The sequence below is a fragment of the Schistocerca americana genome, chromosome 8 (assembly GCF_021461395.2).
Source record: "Schistocerca americana isolate TAMUIC-IGC-003095 chromosome 8, iqSchAmer2.1, whole genome shotgun sequence".
Taxonomy (NCBI): Eukaryota; Metazoa; Arthropoda; class Insecta; order Orthoptera; family Acrididae; genus Schistocerca; species Schistocerca americana.
In genome coordinates, this window is record NC_060126.1 from 151,459,119 (window position 1) to 151,482,601 (window position 23,483).

The 23,483-nt window shown below is 44.2% G+C and overlaps 1 protein-coding gene and 1 pseudogene across 3 annotated transcripts in view; both read right to left on the minus strand.

Moving 5' to 3' along the window:
• LOC124545307 (homeobox protein PKNOX1-like) overlaps positions 1–23,483 on the minus strand; it is a 723,840-nt gene that overhangs the window by 500,679 nt on the left and 199,678 nt on the right. The window lies entirely within an intron of this gene.
• On the minus strand, positions 2,910–3,027 carry LOC124546188 (annotated as a pseudogene).

The window sequence follows — 23,483 nt, forward strand, 5'->3', positions numbered from 1 at the left end:
AGCTGCAAACCATCCTTCCAACACTTCTCATGATTCCGTTTTTGGTCAAGCGTGAGCAATAGCGGAACCCATCTTGCGGGTAGCTTTCTCAGGTCCAAATGTTTATGCAAAATATTATGTACCCTTTCATTCGAGATGCCCACAGGACTAGCAATCTCACGCACCTTAACTCTTCTGTCATCCATCATCAAATCATGGATTTTATCAGTGATTTCTGAAGTCATAACCTCCACAGGGCGTCCAGAACGTTCAGCATCACTTGTGCCCATATGGCCACTTCAAAAATTTTGAAACCACTTATGAACTGTCCTAATCGAAGGTGCAGAGTCACCGTAATGTTTATCAAGCTTCTCTTTAGTCTCCTGAGGCGTTTGGCCTTTCATAAAGTAATGTTTAATCACCACACGAAATTCTTTTTCGTCCATTTTTTGACAGTCACTCGACTTCCTTGATTCACAAACGCAAACACAAAGAAATAGACCAATATGGCTGAAACTTGGTTTGCGTTCTTTCCAAAGATGAAACTAACTAAACATGACCTCGCCTGCCCGGTTGGCCTTGCGGTCTAACGCACGGCTTTCCGGGTGGGAAGGAGCGCCTGGTCCCCAGCACGAATCCGCCCGGCGGACTTGTGTCGAGGTCCGGTGAGCCGGCCAGTCTGTGGATGGTTTTTAGGCGGTTTTCCGTCTGCCACGGCAAATGCGGGCTGGTTCCCCGTATTCCGCCTCAGCTACACTATGTCGGATATTGCTGCGCGAACAAGTCCTACAAGTACGCGTAGACCACCATTACTCTACCACGCAAACATAGGGGTTACACTCGTCTGGTGTGAGACGTTCTCTGGGGGGTCCACCGGGGGCCGAACCGCACAATAATTCTGGGTTTGGTGTGGGGTGGCGGAGGGGTGACGTGGACTGCGGTATCGTCGTGGGATTGTGGACCACTGCGGCTGCGGCGGGGACGGAGCCTCTCCGTCGTTTCTAGGCCCCGGGTTAACATACAATACAATACAATACAATACAAACATGACCTCGATACAGGACGGTTGTGTCATCTCTCGGACTTTGCACAGACTTCTTAAACGCCCCTCGTAGCTCGTAGTGTATGTGCGTGGCTCGAAGATCACCCGGATGAGTTTAAGGTACCGCCCCGGCCACCTCACCGGATTTAAACGCAGTCGAGGATCTGTAGGACCACGTCGAACTGGCTGTTCGCGCCACGGATCCTCGACCGAGTAACATACAGCAGCTGGCCACGGCAGTGGAGTTGGCATGGCTCCACGTCCCTGTCGGTACCTTCCACAACCTCCCTGACTCTTCCTGCGCGTGCAGCAGCAGTCCGCGCAGCAATAGGTGGTTAATCAGGCCTTTGGCAGGTGGTCACATTAATGAGGCTGTTTAGTGTAACAGGCCAATCCCGCATTAGACGCCAACGCATTACATTTGTATCACGTACAAAGTCTGCCCCACATTTCAAGTTGGACGCGTGGCGTATGCTGCTAAACAAGCGAGGCCAGAGAAGACTTCAGACGGGCAGCCGCAGTGACAGGCGGCGCGTCGTCTCGAGCAGCTCCACTCAGCGCTACAGACGTCCCACGTCGCCGCAGATTTAGTGGAGCAAAAACAAACAGCGGAGCAAAGAGCAGGGCGCGTCCGCCGGAGAGAGCGGTGAATTATTACGCGGCTGCGGCGACATTTTAAACACACAGCCGCGTCTCGGCGCCGCGTCGCCTTCTTTTTGGCCGCGCGGCGGAAAGCAAATAAAACGCGGCCTCCGCAAAAAGAAGTGGAATAGGGAGTCGGGATTCGTCACGCGCGCTTGGCGAGCGTGGCGCCGTGGGCGGCTGCGGTAATGGTGCGACCTAAGTTTAGGCTTCGCGCGTCGCTCTGTCTTGGCTCGCCCTCCCGCGCGGTCGCCGCTCGTTCCGTTCCGCTTTTATAGTTCATAAAGCGCGCCGAGCAACAGTTAGCCACACCGAGCGCCCCGGCTAATTCCGTAGCAAGCGTGTCTAGTGTCGTCTGTGCCTTTATACGAATCACGGCCCAGAGGGGGACCTTGTCTGTCTGCTCGCCGCGAAAACCGGGCACCAGTCCCTGCGAAACCTGCCTACCAGCGGTGCCGAAAGGCTACAAACTCGTTCCTGAGCGACTTTCGGCTGCTCGTTAAATGCATTCGAGCGTTCGCACTATTCGAGAACAACAATCACGAAATGTATCTGAAATTAGCACGGCTTTAGAAAGCATCGCTCGTGCGAAACGCAACTCGCCCTTTTTCACACGAAATCTTGCGAACCGTGGATGAAGGGTATCAGACGGATGCCATACTCCTTGACTTCCGGAAAGCGTTTGATTCGGTGCCCCACTGCAGACTCCTAACTAAGGTACGAGCATATGGGATTGGTTCCCAAGTATGTGAGTGGCTCAAAGACATCTTAAGTAATAGAACCCAGTACGTTGTCCTCGATGGTGAGTGTTCATCGGAGGTGAGGGTATCATCTGGAGTGCCCCAGGGAAGTGTGGTAGGTCCGCTGTTGTTTTCTATCTACATAAATGATCTTTTGGATAGGGTGGATAGCAATGTGCGGCTGTTTGCTGATGATGCTGTGGTGTACGGGAAGGTGTCGTCGTTGAGTGCCTGTAGGAGGATATAAGATGTCTTGGACAGGATTTGTGATTGGTGTAGAGAATAGCACCGAACGCTATATATAGCATTCCGTCTTCAGGCCACAAGTGGCCCATCGGGACCATCCGACCGCCGTATCATCCTCAGCTGAGGATGCGGATAGTAGGGGCGTGTGGTCAGCACACCGCTCTCCCGGTCGTTACGATGGTTTTCTTTGACCGGAGCCGCTACTATTCGGTCGAGTAGCTCCTCAATTGGCATCACGAGGCTGAGTGCACCCCGAAAAATGGCGACAGCGCATGGCGGCCTGGATGGTCACCCATCCAAGTGCCGGCCACACCCAACAGCGCTTAACTTCGGTGATCTGACGGGAACCGGTGTATCCACTGCGGCAGGGCTGTTGCCAACTCTAAATATAGATAAATGTAAATTAATGCAGATGAATAGGAAAAAGAATCCCGTAATGGAACTTCCTGGCAGATTAAAACTGTGTGCCCGACCGAGACTCGAACTCGGGACCTTTGCCTTTCGCGGGCAAGTGCTCTACCATCTGAGCTACCGAAGCACGACTCACGCCCGGTACTCACAGCTTTACTTCTGCCAGTACCTCGTCTCCTACCTTCCAAACTTTACAGAAGCTCTCCTGCGAACCTTGCAGGACTAGCACTCCTGAAAGAAAGGATATTGCGGAGACATGGCTTAGCCACAGCCTGGGGGATGGAAGGTTCGCAGGAGAGCTTCTGTAAAGTTTGGAAGGTAGGAGACGAGGTACTGGCAGAAGTAAAGCTGTGAGTACCGGGCGTGAGTCGTGCTTCGGTAGCTCAGATGGTAGAGCACTTGCCCGCGAAAGGCAAAGGTCCCGAGTTCGAGTCTCGGTCGGGCACACAGTTTTAATCTGCCAGGAAGTTTCATATCAGCGCACACTCCGCTGCAGAGTGAAAATCTCATTCTGGAAACATCCCCCAGGCTGTGGCTAAGCCATGTCTCCGCAATATCCTTTCTTTCAGGAGTGCTAGTCCTGCAAGGTTCGCAGGAGAGCTTCTGTAAAGTTTGGAAGGTAGGAGACGAGGTACTGGCAGAAGTAAAGCTGTGAGTACCGGGCGTGAGTCGTGCTTCGGTAGCTCAGATGGTAGAGCACTTGCCCGCGAAAGGCAAAGGTCCCGAGTTCGAGTCTCGGTCGGGCACACAGTTTTAATCTGCCAGGAAGTTTCATATCAGCGCACACTCCGCTGCAGAGTGAAAATCTCATTCTGGAAACATCCCCCAGGCTGTGGCTAAGCCATGTCTCCGCAATATCCTTTCTTTCAGGAGTGCTAGTCCTGCAAGGTTCGCAGGAGAGCTTCTGTAAAGTTTGGAAGGTAGGAGACGAGGTACTGGCAGAAGTAAAGCTGTGAGTACCGGGCGTGAGTCGTGCTTCGGTAGCTCAGATGGTAGAGCACTTGCCCGCGAAAGGCAAAGGTCCCGAGTTCGAGTCTCGGTCGGGCACACAGTTTTAATCTGCCAGGAAGTTTCATATCAGCGCACACTCCGCTGCAGAGTGAAAATCTCATTCTGGAAAGAATCCCGTAATGTTTGAATACTCCATTAGTAGTGTAGCGCTCGACACAGTCACGTCGATTAAATATTTGGGCGTAATATTGCAGAGCGATATGAAGTGGGACAAGCATGTAATGGCAGTTGTGGGGAAGGCGGATAGTCGTCTTCGGTTCATTGGTAGAATTTTGGGAAGATGTGGTTCATCTGTAAAGGAGACCGCTTATAAAACACTAATACGACCTATTCTTGAGTACTGCTCGAGCGTTTGGGATCCCTATCGGGTCGGATTGAGGGAGGACATAGAAGCAATTCAGAGGCGGGCTGCTAGGTTTGTTACTGGTAGGTTTGATCATGACGCGGTTGTTACGGAAATGCTTCAGGAACTCGGGTGAGAGTCTCTAGAGGAAAGGAGGCGTTCTTTTCGTGAATCGCTATTGAGGAAATTTAGAGAAGCAGCATTTGAGGCTGACTGCAGTACAATTTTACTGCCGCCACCTTACATTTCGCGGAAAGACCACAAAGATAAGAGAGATTAGGGCTCGTACAGAGGCATATAGGCAGTCATTTTTCCCTCGTTCTGTTTGGGAGTGGAACAGGAACAGAAGATGCTTGTTTTGGTACGAGGTACCCTCCGCCACGCACCCTATGGTGGATCGCGGAGTATGTATGTAGATGTAGAATCGGCTGCACAAAACCTTGATGATCCGGCAATACTAACAGTACATCTACATGTACATCTTGAATGTTTCCCACAAATCTAGCGACAAACTTCGAGGTGTTGTAGAGGGTATCTTGAGGAAAAAAACGTCGTCCAACGACGCTACAGAGCGTTGAAGTTACAGGCGCCGGCACCTACCACTACGCCTTCCGCTCGGCAGCAAACATTACTTTGCGTGCTGACGGACTCGTGGTAAGAACTATTGCCAGTTAGCCCAGGAGTAATCTCTAATCCCTCTAATTTTTACCATCACGACCTTTTCGCCATATACGTAGCAGTAAACAATACGTTGGCTAACTCAAGTGAAGAGAAATTGAAATAATCCTGAAAATTGCCACACGTTTCTGCGGTAATATCAAAATGTCTGAAATGGTTTGAAAAACTTCACTCGCACAGAACTAAAAAGCAGAAAATAATTATTAAAATAGAGAGCATTTTTAATGTAACACGTTTTTAAAACTGATTAAAATATATAACATAATATCTCCCAGCCCTTTTCAGATTCCTAACCCCAAACAGATAGTCCTGAAACTTTGTGCTTGTGAATTTTTAACAACTGTAACAATACTTATAAAATTTAAAACTAAAATCGTGGGGCGCATGCAACAGATAATAGTAAGGAATGTGGGAAGTAGCTGTCATTGAGATAAATCACGCAAAAGTTCATATCATTTGCAGTGCAATAAAACTGTTAGCACTTTGGTGAATTAGTCATGCATCAGTTATCAATCGTAAGCATCTCATGTCTTTCGTTTTAAATCTCGGAAGTTGTGTTATAGCAATTATAAATTCCCAAGGACAAAGTTTCAGGATTATCTTTAGTGGGTTAGGAATCTGTAGGGGTTAGAAGAAACTATTTTACACTTTTTGATGCGTTTTAAAAACGTATCACATTAAAAAGCTTTTTTACTTTAAAAATATGAAATTAGACGAATTTCAGATCTTCATACTCTTATGGCACTTGATAGAATACATGGATGTTTACAGCTCCCTAGTCGAGATTTCTCACAATGTTACTGCTGTCTCAGGATGGCGAGCAGTGACTGATCACTCTGGAGCGAAGAGGGGCGCAGGACAGCAGAAGGAGTCGTGTGCATTAAAAAGAACACTCACTACATAATAGTCCTCGTGGACATTCACATACTTTTTATTCTACAGAACAGCGCGTCGATGATATCACCACCTTTTGTTCGGGCTTAAATCAAGAGGACGTAAAATCGACGTGGAACTTATTTTGCCTATCTATAAGCAGCTTATGATTGAATTTTCGCTACCTGAGCCAGTGTAGACGGACAACTGTTTACAGTTTGGGTACCCAACTTTATAGGAACGATCTATTTCATACTGTGCGCTGAAGGGTTTGCGTTGTCAGTAGTGATCGTATCATGACTTGCCATTGTGCGACGTAGGTAGGTCCGAACATAAGCATCAGTGGGCATTATACATGCGACAATCAACGAGGGGGGAAAAAAATCGGCAATAGTGCTGCTACTTTCCGTGAGTATCGACGCGGAGAGGTACTTTCCGTACGAGGGTTGAAAAACATGGTTCGGAAGTTTGAATTGATTAGCGGTTTGGAAATTGCTCCTTGGGAGAGACTGACGGCCATTTGCCCCATAAATTGTTGAAGAAGTTACTGTTGCCATGACTGAGAATGCTTGACGCAATGTGCGGACAAGCAGTATACGAGCTGTGTCACAACGTTGAACATTCCATAGTCCACAGTTCAAAAAGTGCTGCGAACAATTGTGAAACTGTATCTCTGGTGCGGTTCCAGGCAGTCGTGCATGCAGATGGACGTCATACTGACCGACGCTTTTAACCTGGGACGTAGACATGGTACACAAATTAACAAATGTTATCCTCTCATGTGGAAATTAAAACATGTTTGTTTCAATAGTTTGTTCGCTATTTCTCTTCCTCATGTCCTTACAAACATTTCCATTAAGTCTCACTATTCTAAGATTACTCGTTTTCATGGTGGCCCTTTGAAGTAATGAAAGTTTAATTATAACCACCCTGTATAAGTGAAGTGGCATTGCAAGACTGACGCGTGCTATCTTCATCAAGTATAACAATGCGCAAAATAAATAAATACATAAGTCCTAAAAATTCCCCGATGAATGTACGCAACTGAAATCAGCATCTGTACCTTCAAAAATCCTGCGTCTTCCCCAGTTCCCACGATGCTCTACTTCACAAAGGGAATGACTTCTCTCAAAACTTTTTTCCGTTTATTAACAAATTAATGCCCATTATCTACTCACTAAATGAATTGTGCCTGTAACAGAAAATTTTACTTATTGTATCATTTACAAGGCTACCCAAATACACAATTTGATAGTTCAAATTTCGTTGCCTCCTCCATGACATTAGTTAAAAATGCCATAATGTATTTACGCAAGTAGCATTCTTGAGAATATAATCAAATTTACAAATCGAACTACGACCATTAATAATTTACTAAAAACAAAACACAATGGAAGCGGAAAGGCGACCTTGCCAATAGAGTCTGTGTCTCAGAATCCTGGCCTGTAACGTTTAGTATAATCTACAGCTATTGCTGTACTGAAGTCTACCAGTAAACGGTCGGATTTACCCTCAGAGCCCCCTAAAAATTTGAAATATCCTTAAATATCAACTGCTCCATTCCATTCGACACCTACCTGTAGCAGCGCGGATTCTGCTGACGGCCAGGTCGTAGTCAGACTGCCGCAGACATAATCGGAGGCATGTCTGCATGAGGGCCTCAACCGAGGGCAAACCACATCAAACCGGTTGTATGAAAGTATGAGAATGGGCTTTCGGCCAGTTCCCACATGCAACTTCGTTTACAACCCCTCCCTTCCAACACAGGTCTAGCCATAATACGTTATTCTTCTCAGTTGACAGGTGCAGCACACTGGTTTCTCCATGCAACACGTCAGCACCAGGGTGACGTTGAGTAACGTAACGGAACAACTACAAATCTATTAACCAGCGCCGCTGTAACTCTTTAACCGTCAACCGAGATTATCTTTCAGATCATGGAGGACAGACAACGGCTATTTTCTCGAGCACACCTCAGGAATGACAACCCAATCCATCCACATCTGACAACTAAATAGCTAGTACTACTTATTTTTAAATGACTTAGTTTAAGATGTTTTAGAAACGTGGTTATAAACGGTAAGCTGTCGGACAGATAAAATCGAGTTGATTCTATTCTTGCGTATATATCGTCATAATTTATGTATTACTTCAAAGTGAAACTTTTACCTTTGTTGACGGGTGTGAAAAAACATGTGTTTCCGTTAAGTAATACGATTTTGGATCGTCCAATGAGTTCCAACAATATAAAATACCTCTAATAAAACGATCTATTCACCCACAGCCAGCACAGCATCAGAAAATATCGTTCTTGTGACACAAAACAGGCCCTTTGTTCGCACGAAGTAATTAGTGCTGTCAACAAAATATTTCTCAAGTCGATTTCACATTTCTACGCGAGTCAGTCAAAAAGTAATGCTGCCTACTAAATTTTTTCTCAAGAATTTCAAATGATACTACATAGGTTGGAATTCACAATACTGACGATTAATTTTGACACTTTTCAATATAATCTCTGTCCACTTCCATCTTTTTTGTTGTCTTTTTATTCTGGTCGGTTAACGACCAAATTGTACAACCCCTTGAGTATACCACTTGTTGCATAATCGCCATGACACAATCTTTACTTTGGGAGGTAATGCGATACAAATCGTCTGCAGTCAGCCGGCAGTCACCAAGAATGATGTCATCGACTCGCCGAATGTTACGTCGAGTCACTTCAGTCACGCGTTTCGTCGGCGAACGGAGTTTGTTGGTTGGTTGGTTCATTTGGGGGAGGGGACCAATCAGAGAGGTCATTGGTCCCATCGGATTACAGAAGAATAGGGAAGGACAAGGAAGGACGTAGGCCGTGATCTTTAAAAGGAACCATATCGACATTTGCCTGAAGCGATTTAGGAAAATCACAGAAAACCTAAATCTGGGTGGACGGATGCGGGTTTGAATCGTCGTCCTCCGGAGTGCGAGTCCTGGGTTCTAACAACTGCGCCAGCTGTTCGGTACGCAGTTTGACATTCAGCTTCGCTACAGCGACGAACCCATTGTCTAACAGTGCTGATATCCACGGCTGCATCATCGTAGACATTTTTCTGTCTTTCATGAATATGAATGAGCATTTCATCTTCTGCATACGAGAATCCTATCACAGTCTATAAGAACATCGATGTCGGCCATTTTGCAAGTGATTACAGTATTGGCATCTGTTGACGCAGAAAGTTACTACTGCAGTTGATTGGAGAAGGAGCTTTGTGGAATAGCGCCATATTTAAATGTTTCCCTTAGATTGCCTCTGATTTAAAAGTGGATTGTTAGGAACCCATTTTTACCAAGACTGTACGGAGACAAATGCACCGCATAGGCTTCCGAAGCCGATGGCAGCGATCAGATCCAGTGGCCTTTCCGTATCTTTCGGTCACACTGTGCACAGTCTCATTTATCTTCTGCAAGCCACTTTATCATGTATGGTGGAAGTTTGTGCATCACTATCTCTTGCCACCTATCCTATTACCGTCGCGGATGTGCGCATGAATAACAATTGCTCTTGTTGTTAAGCATCCGCATGGGCTCGAATATCTATAATTTTACCGTAACAGTCTTCTCGCGAGATATATGTAGAAACGAGCAAGATATTGGTTGTTTCATCTTGGGGCGTATACACTTGTAATTTCAACAGTAAACCACATCGTGATACACAACGCCCCTCTTGTAGTATCTGCAACTGGAATTGGATGAGCATCTCCGCTTTCGCGACGGCTAAATGAACCCTTCACGAAACGCGCTGCTGTTTTTTTTTTTAATTCGTCCTTTTTCTTTATCGATCCAATCTGTTACGAATCCCACACTGACGAGCAATATTCAAATGTTCGTCAAACGACGGTTTGGTAGGCTATCTCCTCTGTGGATGCATTACACTTCCGTAGCATTTTTCCAATGAATTTCAGAGTGGCACCTGCCTTACCTGCAATTAGTGTTATGTAGTCATTCCACTTTAAATATCTCTGTACGCATACGTTATAAGGAGGGTGCTATACATATCACATCTAGGAAATGGTCACATTACTGTCCCTCGGCAGTTTACTTCGTTGGAAATAATTAACTTGCCGAATGTACGTCTATGAAGACCAGCAGTTGAAACTTCCTCGCATATTAAAACTGTGTGCTGAACCGAGACTCGAACTCGAGACCTTTGCCTGTCGCAGGCAAATAGTCTACCATCTCAGCTACCCAAGCACTACGCACGACACGCCCTCACAGCTTCAATTCTGCCACTATCTCGTCTCCTACCTTCCAAACTTCACAGAAGCTCTTCTGTGAACCTTGCAGAACCAGCACTCCTGGAAGAAAGGTTATTACGGAGACATGGCTTCGCCACAGCCTGGGGGATGTTTCCAGAATGAGATTTTTCACTCTGCAGCGGAGTGTGCGCTGATATGAAACTTCCTGGCAGATTAAAACTGTGTGCTGGACCGAGACTCGAAATCGAGACCTTTGCCTTTCGCGGGCAAGTCTCGGTCCAGCACACAGTTTTAATCAGCCAGGAAGTTTCATATCAGCGCACACTCCGCTGCAGAGTGAAAATCTCATTCGGGAAGACCAATAGTTGCTAACTTTTATGAAAGTTAATTGTCTCATCTTCCTGTGTACTTCATTGGTTATGATTGAAAACATACGCTTATTCGCACCTTTGTAATTTCATGGAGACTTTATCGCCATCCGAATCTAAACATCAACTACCATTTTCGGAGTTGGAAAAATCGCCACTGCAGTCAGTATGTTCTATTTCTGCTTCACACACTATTCTTTTTTGTATATCGCACATTTCTTCTTTATTAACAGTACGTCTACTATTGACGCCTGACGATACCGCTATACTGGCTACATCCATACCCAAAATTAGAAACAACGCGTAATCAACTGCAGCACGAACCGCAGGCGGCTTCATACTGGCGCATTTTCAAAAGCTGTTCCAGACCGGTAGTAATCCGACCAGAGTGCCAGACACTAGAGAACGGTGCGGACGCACTCCAGTCTGAGTCGTCGGCAGTCAGTCTTTTACCACCTCTCCATAATTACTTATGTAATTCGTAAGCTACTGTACAGAGATTGAGGAAGGGATCTTCGGTACTTCTACCCTATGCCATTGGGGTATGGAGCGAGGAACGAACTGATACACGCCGTGAAGCGCGCCCTAATCTCTCTCATATTTTTCGTATCACCACTACGCGATATTTACGATGAGGACAGGAGAACTGCGGTACAATATCCTGAAATACAAGTTCTGTAAATCTTCCCAACAAGGTCTCGTGAGAACGTTATCTTTCTTCCGAAGATTGTCATTTAAGTACCAGTCAGCGTCTATGTTACGCCTTCGGATGGACTATATGCCCTCTTACAATCCTAGCAGTCTGTCTTTGAATTCGCCCGGTGTCTACTGCCACTCCTAAATTATACGGACTGCAAAAGCTGGAGCAATATACTCTAATTCCGTTGCCTACTGCCTTGTGTGAGGGTTGCTTTGTACTAGAGTCATTCAAAAAGAAACAAGCCAGACAGTAGAATGAAAACCGCTGAAGGGGACGCAGTGCCATGGTTCATGGAAGAAGGTGTGGTTTTTGTAAGAGCGCTGAGGCTCCAGACTCACAGCCAGGTTATGGACGCAAAGAGATGTGGTGCGTCCCCTGAAAGCACAAGTAGTGCGGGAACGGAAATTTATCGAAGTGTACACAAGCGTACGGAAAACACTGAACGTCCGTTCCAATTCCACCGCACAATTCGACCTTTCTGGCAATGGCTGACATCGTTAACTCACCGATCTTCAATAATTAGGGCATCCACACGTTCCTTATTGTGCTTGATTGACCAACGGCATCCATCGTTCCTTCCTTCCTTGAATCGCTTCTGCCACGCTTTGACCCGTGGAACGGACCATGCAGTGCTCTTCGTACACTTGCTCCATTCTTTGATGAATTTTCATACCCGCACTCATTTCGCTGTCAGGAAACGCACTACACCCCTTTACTCTTGTTTTGATGCCTCCTTATCTCCGTTTTCAGCGCGACCGAGTGCAGTGGGCGGACGACGCGCGCAGCGCTCGCTCTGTTCACATGTGGCCGTGCTTCCGTGTCCCTCTAGCGGTGAGCTTGGGACTCTTATCAGCGCTGTTACGCAGACCACACCTTCTTCCGCGGGCAATGGCATTACGACCCTTCAACGTTTTTCGTGTAAAAGCCTTCGTCTCGTTTCTTCTTGAATGACCCTCATATATGTACATCACTTCCAACAAAGTCAATCATTCGCCTTTCCTACTACAAATTTTGTCTATCGTCCACATTTCACACAGATTTTTAGTATTACACCCAGATTTTTAAACAATGTGAAGTGCTCCAAAAGTTGATGACAAGGGTTGTAATCGGACACTATAATATTCTTCACCTTCCACTTGCACTTATCCATTTAAAGAGAGCTGTCATTCGGCACACTAATTGGAAATACTATTGACGGTTTCCTTACGATCATACACCCACTGTCTCTCCTGCAGACAAACGCACCTCAACTACACAATTAAATATTCCTGCTTTCTGTCTGCCAAATAATTCAAGTATCCTGCAAACATTAGCGATCGTACTACATTTCCTTGAAGCACACCAGACGTTACTTTCGTTTCAGTCAAACATTCACAGGACAAATGAAGTACTCGCTTTACTATTTAGAAATACTTCGAGCCAATAACGTATTTGTGAAAATACTCCATATGATCGAATTTTGGTTGAACTCTAAAATTTGGTACAGTGCCCAACGTCTCGTATGCCTAGGAATGTGTAATCCAACGATCTGCTTGCATCTACTATTTGGACGCTATCGTGCGTAAAAAGTCTTGTGTTTGGGTTAAATTGTCAGAATTAGTGAATTTTAAAATTGAGAGATCACGTGAAAGTAGAGCTGAATTATGAGCCATTTTAACGGTGACATACAGTTTATTTTATTTCGCTCTTGTTTGTGGATAAATCGGCCATAATACCATCCTCAACCAAGAGATTACAATTCAACCAGGACAAGATCCCATGAATATCCTTTATTGCTTGACGTATTTGTACAGGAATGAAGGAAGGTTAAAGAGTTAAACGTCACGTCAACAGGTACGGTTATTACAGACGGAGCACAAACCCAGATAACGATGGTTCAAATGGCTCTGAGCACTATGGGACTTAACATCTGAGGTCATCAGTCCCCTAGACTTAGAACTACTTAAACCAAACTAACCTAAGGACATCACACACATCCATGCCCGACGCAGGATTCGAACCTGCGACCGTAGCGGTCGCGCGGTTCCAGACTAAAGCGCCTAGAACTGCTCGGCCACAACGGCTGGGCCAGATAACGAATGAATGGAGAAGAAAATCGGCGTGTCCTTTTGAACGGAACCATCGTGTAGTTTTGCCTGGATCGATTAAGGGAAATCACGAAAAACCGAAATCTGGATCGCCAGTCGGAGATCTGAACCGCCGTCCTCCCGAATGGGAGTCAGTGTACTTACTAATCACTGCGCCATCTCGTTCGGGTACTCCAGACCCCATACGATAGTTGTATAGATTAATGTTACGGCCGGCCGGGGTGGCCGAGCGTTTCTAGGCGCTACAGTCTGGGACAGCGCGACCGCTACGGTCGCAGGTTCGAATCCTGCCTCGGGCATGGATGTGTGTGATATCCTTAGGTTAGTTAGGTTTAAGTAGTTCTAAGTTCTAGGGGACTGATGACTTCAGAAGTTAAGTCCCATAGTGCTCAGAACCATTTGAACCATTAATATTACGTTTCGCAATATCCATTCGACCGTGTCGCATCGACACTTCTGTCTTGTCTGAAGTATGCCCTGTCTTCCAAGCCAAAACACATTCTGCTACACGGAAAACGACGTCTTGAAGCCTTGGCTGACCCCTGTCTCTGCTCCCGCTTTAGTTTTGAAAAGATCAGATGCCAGCTATATGCACATTATTTATAATGTTTTGTTGTTACATAAGGCTCTGATGTTTTGTCTGGAGTGGGGCAGAAAGATCGACACTGAGGCGAGAGGGTGAAAAAAGCTACAAGCATTTTAGATGTAGATGTGGAAGGAGAATGGAGAGAACAAGCTGGATGAGAAGAGTAAGTAACGAAACAGTGTTGGAAATGGTTGGTGGAAGGAGAAGACTGCTGCAGATTACAAGAGAAAGAGAGAAGAACTGGAAGGGGCATTTGTTGAAACAGGATTGCTTGCTAAAAGACGCACTGAAAGGTAAGTTGGTGCGAGGAATGAAGAGATACAAGATGATAGACGACGTAAAGGGAATCGGAAATTACGTAGGCCTGAAGAGGGCAGCAGAACATAAGAGAGAATGTAGAACTACCATGTGAAAACCTGCCTTTGGACGGAACACGGATGATGATGATGATGAAGGACAAGTTAGTGACTGTGATGTCAGCGTTTACGTCCACGATGGCACAAGGGACCTATCACACGAAGCTGAGCAAGTGAGAAGAAACGTGTTGGACAGTGTCGTAGAAAGTATTACGAAGTCTTCCCGTTTCATGCTGGGTGCAGCATACGCGTCCTTGACCGACACCTACTAAGTCATGGAACCCGCCTTGTTTCGTTACATCACATGGAGTACTACAGATTTTGCTACGCAAAATTAGATCCTAGAGAGACAAGCGCAAAAAAACTGGCCGTATGGTGTGATTCCCTTGACGCCCAAGAGCAAGGAGTGGCAGACAGAGGACGTCTGTGATGTGGCTGCGAGTGTTTATGAAGCGTTTGTGGCAGGCAGCCAGATCTGGCGAGAAGAGAGCTGGCAAGCAATCTGGACATGCTTGCGGGAACACGAGGCGGGACCGCCTCGCAGCGTGTAGCCGAGCTACATGATTTCCCTATTCTCTGATACAACAGAACACCTTTATCAGTTCTCAAGTGAATTTCATACGCGTCAGGCTCTATCTACGGGTATGATGCATATGTGTTATACGTTACCGAGGCCGGCCTTCAATAAAATCCAGGCGGAAAGTAGTCAATAAATCTACATGTACATTTATTTTAATGAGATTATCGAACAGCGTACAACATACGGTGTAAGATGCCAGTTTCGCTTCTCCATTGTAGTCACAGGCGGTGCGCAGAAGTATTAAAAAATTGTTTCGATATTCGAATTAATTTATCAGAGCTTTTTAGGTACTTATAAGAACGAAGAGGGAACAATAATAACGGAAGCCAAAGAACGAGGTATGCAGTCTTTCGCCTCTTCTGTTCAATATCTATTTTGGAGAAGCAATGACGGAAATTAAAGTTTTAGAGTGGGATTAAAATTCAGCGTAAAAGGATACCAATGATAAGATTCGCTGATGACATTCCATTGGAATGAACAGTATAATGAGCACAGAATAAGGATTTAGAGCGAATTGAAGAAAGACGAAAATAATGAGATGCCAAAGAAATGTGGTTAGTGATAAAAAGAAAATTGGGGACCACGAAATACGTGAAGCGAAGGAAATATCCTAACTTGGAAGTAAAATAACACAGGTCGGACGAAGCAAGTGGGACATAAAAGACAGACTAGCACAAGCAAAGACGGCACTCCTGGCCAAAAGAAGTCTACTAGTGTTCACCATCAGTCTTGAGGAACGAATATCTAACAATGTATGTATGTATGTATGTATGGTTGGTTGGTTCATTTGTGGGAGTGGACCAAACAGTAAGATCTACGATCCCATCGGATTAGGAAAGGAAGTCGGCTGTGTCCTTTCAAAGGCACCATCCCGGCGTTTGCCTGAAGCGACTTACGTAAATCACGGAAACCTAAATCAGGATGGCCGGACACGGGTTTGAACCGTCGTCCTCCCGAATACGAGTCGTGTGTGCTAACCACTGCGCCATCTCGCTCAGTGAATTTACGTTTGAAGCACAGCAATGTATGGAAGTGTGGAAACCGTAAGAAAATATGAGTCTTTTGAGATGCGGTGTTATAGAACGATATTGAAAATTTGACGGAGTGATGAGAAATGAAGAGGTTATCCGGAGAATCGGCGAGGAGAGCAACCTGTCGAAAAACTATGGAAGGGGCAGGATGGTGAGGGAAACGTGTTAAGACATCAGAGAATAACTTCCATGATACTTGTAGGAACTGTACAGGGTAAAACTGTAGGGGAAGATGAGAAATTGGTAACTATCCAACAAACAACTGAGGACGTTGGATTCAAGTGTTACTCTGAAATGGTTAATGGCTCTAAGCACTATGGGACTAAACATCTGAGGTTATCAGTCCCCTAAACTTAGAACTACTTAAACCTAACTAACCTAAGGACATCACACACATCCATGCCCGATGCGTGATTCGAACCTGCGACCGTAGCAGCAGCGTTGGTCCGGACTGAAGCGGCTAGAACCGCTCGGCCATCCACGAATGGTTTATAATGTAATTTACACTGCATGTCTGATTAGTTCTCCGTAACCCTGTAGTGCATTCGCTAAATACGCGTGTGGAATAGTAAAAGTACCTTCGACTGGAATGAGCTGCACACAGTCTTCCGGTATTCAAACTCAAACTTCAACCGCTGCCGATCCTCACAGATTTCCATTTCAGCCTTATAGAAAGTCATATGTCATAAATTTTAACGATGTAGTGCCACGAAGTCGGTTTTCTTTTTATAATCACCTGGCGCTTTTCTACGTGCTCTTCATATCCATATAGTTACGCTAGGCCTATGTAAGGAACTCGTACAGAAAAAGAGCATGAGTGTAGCAATCCTGCAAACCGAGTCTCAGTTATCCCATGATATTTTTTTTGTGAAGAGTCTTGAAGGCGACCTATTTCCTCCACTGAGGATCACTCGAATTGATTTTGCTTAAGCTTCCGAATACTGACACTCGCGTGTCCCTTCCACCACATTATATCTCAAGAAACTAATGTTAAACATGGAACTATTGGAGAGCGGTAAAACACAACAACCTCCTACCCAGTTGGTCTATTGCTAGAAAACTTCGAATGAAATACGATCGTCTCCATAGAATACACAGATTTTGATGAACAGCTTGACGCCTTGCTGACTTACTAGTTTTGTGAAATAACGTTCCATTTTAATTAACAAACTATTAATAAAAATACGCAATTTATGACTGATACGAATCTCTGTCTCAAACGAAAGCAATTTCAGGAAGTCTGATGAACTAGCTAACTGTTCCTTCCAAATGATTTCCTATCCTGTCCATATAGACCGCCAAAATTATATCTATGCAGGAGAGATTTAGAAGAAATTTTCAAGCTTATATGCCATATTAAATCTTCCCATCACCGTCCAGTACAATGTGTGTGACGCGCTTTCGGCCTGCATCGGGTTTTTGTGTTTTGCAGGGACACCGTGTTTTAAATTGCAATTTTGGTTCTATGTTTGTTCGTTACACATCAGAGACAATGAAGCTAGAGTCCGGACCGGAGGCTTGCTCGGGCAGCCTAAAAGTTAGGCGATTGCTCGTAGTCAACAAGATCTCTGGGTTCGACTCCTGGTCTGGCATAAATTTTCCGATTCCTACTTAATAATCATTACTTCTTCCAGCCTAAATATGTCTAAAGTCTGTTTGTGTATAAACATAATTTAATAGTACCAATTATGTTCATCACGTACGAGGTGTAATCAAAAAGTAACGGGAATTTCGGAGTTTCGTGGGTTTTATACATCCTATTTTCAAAACTTTTTTATCTAATTTGTACCATGTTCCTGACGTGTGTTTGCAATTTCAGCTGTTTTGAATGTTTAGTTTATTGTCGAAAGTCGGAAAGTTAATACGTGTCTGCCAGTGTTCGGGGAATTTTTACTTACGAAAAAGATAGATCAAAGAATTTGCATTAAATTTTGCTTGAAAAATATAATAACGTGCAGCAACGCACTCGCAATATTGTCTGTGGCTTTTTGAGAATCTACTATGAGTAAGGCAAGAGTTTACGAGCGGTATAAAGGTTTCAAAGAGGGTCGAGAAGACGCTGAAGACGACGACCGGCCCGGACGCTCTAGTTGATACATTACTGACAATGTGGAAGAAGTAAAGGAAATAGTTCAGGAAAATCGCCGAATCACTATCAGAGAGGTTGCTCATGATGTCGGCATATCCTTTGGCTCATGCTAAGCAATTTTTTCGGATCTTTCGGGCATGAAACTTGTAGCATCAAAATTTGTTCCGAATTTCGGCTAAAGACGAGATAGCGTAGACATCGCTCAGAAATTGCTGAATGAACTCGACAACGGTCCAGAACTTCTAAAGGACGTTATAAAGGGTGCTGAAACAAAGGGCCAATCGTCCCAATGGACACTGCCTGAAGAGCCAAGGCCGAAAAAACTTCGACAAGTTCGATCACATGTGAAGGTTCTTCACCCTGTATTCTTCGATAACAGTGGGATAGTACATCACGGGTTCCTGCCTTATGGTCGTACAGTCAGTAAGTGCTACTTAGAAGTTATGTGACGTACGCATAAAGCAATCCGGAGAAAATGACCAGACTGTGGCAAAACCACTCGTGGAAACTGCACCACGGTAATGATCCGGCTCACACCTCAATACTTCTTCGTGATTTTTTGGCAAAAAAACCAAAACCGTTATGTTGCCTCAGCCCTATATTCGCCAGACATGGCCCCCTGCTGAGGAGAATCATGAAAGGACGTCGTTTTGCCACCACTTATGAGACAAAAACAGAATCGCTGAAGGAGCAGAACACCATAACGAAAAGCGAGTTTCAGAAGTGCTTCCAAAATGGGTAAATGCGCTGGCACAAAGTATTATATCTGAGGGGGGTTCTTTTGAAGGGGAAAACGTTGGTCTTGGTGAATAAATAAAGATACTTCAAGAAAACAAAAACTTCCGTTACTTTTTGATCACATCGCGTAAACAAAATTCTGTCTTTTGCAACTAAATGATTGTTTTGTTTCTAACCAAACATGTTTTGTCTATTCATAGTAGGCATAATCAGTGGTTTGTAACTAAAAGAAAATTATTATATATACATATTTTGTTAGGTTTCCTGGTCGAGCATTTAAATTATCTAATTAGAGACATATGGTTGTCATACATAACATACTTTTATTTTTGTTATTTTCATTTGCCCACTATCCAACTAATGGTCTCACACAGATATGATTTTGTGTGTATTATTTATATCTGCCGCCAGGCAACACTATAGAACTCATTATAAAAATATATAATTAAATAATTTTCTTTGTATTCTAGATCACTGATGATGGCCAATATGAACAGGCGACACATGTTTGGTTAAAACGAAATAAGTTTTCAGTTGCAAAAAAAGTTTTTTTCTTGTCAACATTATAAACATAAGTGAAATAGCAACTGTGGAAAAATGGATGCCAATATTAATTATATTAACTGGAAAAGCTACGCATTTTGTTCGTTGTAAAAAGCGTAGCTTGTCCAGTTATTTGTTCTTTTGATTCAGTAATATGTACACAGTCTTGTCATTGAAACTCTTCGTTATTGACAATGTGAAGTAATTTTTCCTTAAATCAGAAAGCAAACTGAGGAAGAAAAGAATGGTAACATATTGTGAAACCGATGTTTCCCCCTTGCAGTGACGTTCGGAAGCAATTTACTGTCTCACAACCATTATTTTTTAAAACCGTTGTCGTTTAAACTTTTGGCAACGGTACTGAATAAACTAACTGCGCCGTTCAAAGACAAAGGCGGCTTGCTATCAGAAATCAAAAAACTTCGAGTTTCTGAAAGGAACTGCTGGTTAACATGAAGGCATCAGTGAGGTCATACCTATTCCACTCTCGACCAAGGACGGCGGAAAGATTGCGAATCGCTTCGCTGAGCTCGTTTGGTGTCCTCCATCTTAATGACACCAGTGGTCCCCTTTTTGTTTCCATACTGTGACTCGGTGACTGTCTCACTAAAAATTCGAATTTTGGGTTCGATTCTCAAGAAACCTAGGATTTTTTCTGTCATTTATCGCTTCTTTCTTCACTTTTGGACAGTGATTTGTTAATGTAAAAGTTACCAAGTTGAACCTAGGTCAACTGTCTACGTTAAACAATAGGTTCCCCTGAAGCTAACTGGAAGGGAAGGGCTGACCACCTCCAATAGGAGCAGTTAAGGTGCTGTAGTGTTCAAATCAATCTGTGGATTGAGAGCAGCTTGAAATTTTTACATCGCACTTGTGATGTTTACCAAAGCGCATATTAATCGTAATTTACCTACATATAAGGACCGATCAAAAATTTTCCGTTTGCGGGCATTACCACAGCGTATATGCAACGTAGTGCGACTCCGATGAGAGTTCATAAGCACCGATATGTAGGCAATGGATTAGTGTGGTATTCGTGTCTTTCCGACGAGCATGCGGTAAATGCGGGAACGTGAACTATAGCGACATTATTACCAAATGCGTCCAAACAGGACCAACGTGCTCATATTATTTTCTTGGCTTCCGAAGAACAAACGCCAGCAGACAACCATCGGAGAATTAAGAACGTGTATGGGGCAGCATATCTGTCTAAAATCTATTGTGGAATGGTGCGCTCAGAAGGGGCGCTGCTGCTTCATGATAACACACTTCCCAAAATTGCAAATGTCGTAACGCAGAAACTACGCCATGTCATGTGGCAGATACTCGAGCACCCGCCCTTCACTCCTGCTCTCTCTCCCTATGCGATTATCACTCCTTCGGTCCCTTAAAAAAGGCCTAGAAGGGTCTACGATTCCTATCGGACGTGGATGTGGAACAGACATGTACGTATCCAACAGGAGACGGTGTTTTACCACACGGGTATCTTCCACCTACTGCGACGGTGGGATGATTGCCTCAATCCTCACGTCGATTTTGCCTGACTGGCATACACGATTTGTTTTGACAGGAGTTAATTAACTGGAAACAGGAGTTAATTAACTGGAAACAGTATACCACAATTATCCCTGCTAGGGAACTTGTTTTGACAATTTTCTTCAGTTTAGGTAAGTTTACAGTTGAAAAGACCCGATTTTAAATGCACATCCCGAACAGAGGAGGCTGTTTTCAATTACGGGCCATCAATTGGGGGGCCTGATACCATTACTACCGTCATATTATCATTAAGAGGAAACCGAAGACGTCATAAGTAAAGAAAGTACATGATAACCCACATTTAAGTGGCGGTTAACGTATGACATATTGAAGATTAAGATCGTGATTCTACTGGGATTGTTAATTTTTTGCCCAAAATGAAAATGTACGGGGTGTTCAAAAAGTCTCTCCGCAGTGCCGTATAATAGTTAGCCGTGCGTGTCGTATGATTGTTCGCCTGCCTGGGTTACTTCCCTTCACGTGGATTCTCCCAACATTCCACTGTTCGTTTACCTCAGCCAGCGCCAGTAGATCCGTTACTTGTAGACGTGAACGTTTAAAAAATGGTTCAAATGGCTCTGAGCACTATGGGACTTAACATCTGTGATCATAAGTCCCCTAGAACTTAGAACTACTTAAACCTAACTAACCTAAGGACGTCACACACATCCATGCTCGAGGCAGGATTCGAACCTGCGACCGGAGTGGTCGCGCGCTTCCAGACTGCAGCGCCTAGAACCGCTCGGCCAATGAAACTATAAACGCACAACGATACTGCAGTGATATTCTGTACCCCTGCATAGGAGAACTTGTGTAAACAAACATTGAACGGTTATTTTCAGCAAGATGATGCAACTGCGCATACAGCTCGCGTTTCAATGTCACTGCTTGCTGATGTTTTTTGGTGATCGCATAATTTCACACGGACTTGGGCGTCCACTATCGCCTGACCTAACACCACCTGACTTTTTCTTCTGGGGTGCAGCGAAAGCAACTATTTATAAAAACCGTCCAAAATCCATCGATGAACTGAAAACTCAATATCCACTTTCACTGCTTCTGTTACAGACGAAATGTTACAATTGTTTATTCAACTACAGGGGGGACGCTTTCCACATATAATATTCTATAAATTAATAACTTGTATTTCACTGAGTTTTATTTCAGTTTATTCACTGCGGCATACGGCACGCGCACTGCGGAGAGACTTTTTGAACACCTCGTATAACATCCACTACAAGTGGTACTTGCGGGCACATGTGCATCTGCAACATTCCTGCACTGTGAAAGTCTTAACTTTGAAGAACATACACACAACAATACAATTTAGCATACTGGTGGACATGTGCATCAAGAAGTAATGTCTACACTGACAGTCTACGGCGTCGTCAACCGTATGCTTTATCTACGAGTTGACAAATGAACCAAATAAACCAGGTGAAGTGTTAGGACTCGAGCTGACATACTCGGCATGGTTTTGTGGAACACAACGTAAGGAAAATGATCAACATATAGCTGTTCAGCATTGTGGTTTGTATTGGATGCCGCGCGATGGCGTCGACATGGTCTACAAGAGACACACTGAGTCGATGGTGCTGTCTGATATTTCCGGCCAATGGAGAATCTGCGCCTAACATAAGTTTGCTAGCGTCAGTCTTCCGCTTCTCCTGTCGTCGTGTCTACCCATACAATAAATTATTTAAGACACCATAACCTCTGCTTTTTCTGTTAGTCACATATTGTGTTTCTTAAAGTCTCTACTACAACATTTAATTTCTGAAACGCAGCTGTCCCAAGTTTACATATCTGTTACTTTCTCGTTACGCTGTCTTTTAATAGATATTAAATTACTGTATTACATAATGTATAGCGACTAGTCATTTAATGTTTGCCTAGAACTTCGTCCCAGTGTCGTGCATGCTCTTACCTATTCAGTTGTTCTTTCAATGGCGTTTAGCTTACGAATTTAGTGCTGAAGATCCGCGAAACTGAACGCCACTGAAAACCACGTACATAGAAGTACCTCTAAAGACGGTAGCGCGGCACTCGAAACTTGCACTAGGTTTCAGTGTTACACATTATAGAACGACTTTTGATAGCCTGCGTCTGTAAACACAGTTTTTTTTCTAATACCCAAACATTTGCTGCAGATAGTCATGATATTATTTGTTCATCCTGTGCAGTAGACTTTTCAACAAATAATTCCCGGAATCAAATACATTTCTGTACTACATCGTCATCATCAAGGGTTAGTCTTGCTAGGCCTGTCCCATCTTTCAAAGATCTACAAATTTGTCTTTCCGTATTCCACTACATTTGCTGAAGGATATGTAAAGATAATTTCTACATCTATTATCGTCCATGCTCTCAACATGATCATACCATTTCAATATTTTATGGCGATTCAAATGTAATGTTTCCGTGTCTGAGCTGCTGCATGGTCATAATGCAAATAAAGAAAACGCACTCGGCAATAGGAATTATTTCTCGAGAAACGCTGTATATGGTAAACTGAAGAAATTAAAAAAAAATAGATCAAATGGCTCTGAGCACTATGGGACTTAACATCTGTGGTCATCAGTCCCCTAGAACTTAGAACTACTTAAACCTAAAAAACCTAAGGACATCACACACTCCATGCCCGAGGCAGGATTCGAACCTGCGACCGT